This window comes from Sarcophilus harrisii, chromosome 1 (genome assembly GCF_902635505.1).
Source record: "Sarcophilus harrisii chromosome 1, mSarHar1.11, whole genome shotgun sequence".
Classification (NCBI taxonomy): Eukaryota; Metazoa; Chordata; class Mammalia; order Dasyuromorphia; family Dasyuridae; genus Sarcophilus; species Sarcophilus harrisii.
The window spans coordinates 644,644,876-644,646,572 of record NC_045426.1 but is presented as its reverse complement, the minus strand read 5'-3'; positions in this window follow the sequence as shown (position 1 = coordinate 644,646,572).

Below are 1,697 nucleotides of genomic sequence, written 5' to 3'. Positions count from 1 at the left end.
CAGGAATCATTGGATTCTCTGAGACATAGGACTTGAAAACCCTCAGGAATCATTGGATTCTCTGAGAAATGATAAGACTGTTACAGGACTTCAAAATCTGCTGGAATCATTGGATTCCCTAACACATAAAAAGACTTTTGCAGGACTTCAAAAACTCAGGGGGATCATTGGATTCCCTGACATGTGAAGCAATGGACAATAGATTGGTTTTGGACTATCTCTTGGCTGCTGAAGAAGGTGTATGTGTGACTGTTGTTTACATACCCACCTTCTAGGACTTCTGGTGATCTTTTCCAACACCATGTTGATTTATATTGTTTGCTATTCCGCTACTTGCGTGTACAATTCATGTTTGTTACACCACATCGAGCCTGTACTGACTGAGGGGAGGGTCATCCCTAATAGCCTCTGCATTATTGCTATGTGCTTGTGTAATACCTCCCATGCTGATGGGTTTGTGCATAATAAAACCCTTCAGCCCAGAAACCCACTAGCAACCCCCATTTCCCTTTGGTGCTTTTCATCTCCCTTCCTTTGATGTCAGGTAGGGCGTGATCATCTCCTTTTTAGTGCTTACACCGCCTTTCCTGAGAAGTCAGGGAGGCTGTGATCACCTCCTTTCCGGTGCTTTCACCTCCTTCCCTGAGAAGTTAGGAAGGCTGTGATCAGCTCCCCTTGGGGGCTCTGACCTCCCTGAGGAGTCAGGGATGGCATGAACACCTGTGTTCTAAAATAAAAGAAAGCGGGAGATGTAATGGGCTGAGGTTTGAGTTGATGCACTGAGGTCCCAAGTACGTGAGGCTAAATAGTAATTGGACTATACTCTATTAATATACATGATTGGATAAAGAATGGTCCCTGCCCACTCTCTGTGCAAATCCTGATGTGTTGTATAGGAAATGACGATTTTGGTGGGTGGAGGCAGAGAGGGAGACAGGAAGAGAAGCTGGGAGAGATTGGGCCTGGGTTTGAGACTCCGAGCTGCTGGTTGTGTGGCTGCTGGTCGAGCTAGTTTCTTGACTCAGCTGCACACATTGCTATCGCCGATTCCCTTCCATCTCTGATCCTTCTTCACTGAGAATAAAGACTGACGATTTTCCCCTAACCTGAATTCCTGACTCCTGCTGATTTAAAAATACACGATCTTCACACTCATCATTCTTTACAGCACACTAGTATTTCATTATATTAATATGCCTCAGTTTGTGTAACCATTTCCCAATTAATGGGCATTGTATTAATTTCCAAATTTTGGCCACCATATAAAGAGTGGATATAAATATTTTTGTACATGTGTTTTCTCTTTTTTATGATCTATTCATGGTAGACCTAGCAGTGTTACTGCTGATCAAAGGATATACACAGTTGGATTGTCCTTCAGGCACAGTTTCAAATTGCTCTCCAGACAAGTTGGATCACTTCACAACTCCCACAATGCCTTATTGTCTTAATTTTGCCACATCCTCTCCAATATTTATCACTTTCCTTTTCTTTCATATTAGCCAATTTGGTAGGTATGCAGTTGTACCTCAGATTTATTTTGATTTGCATTACTCTAATTAAAAGTGATTTAGAGAATTTCTTCATATGACCATGGATAACTCTGGTTTCTTTGTCTGAAAAACTGCCTTTTCTTATCCTTTGGTGAATGACCAGTAGTCTTATAGATTTGACGCAGTTCTTTATATTTTAGAGAA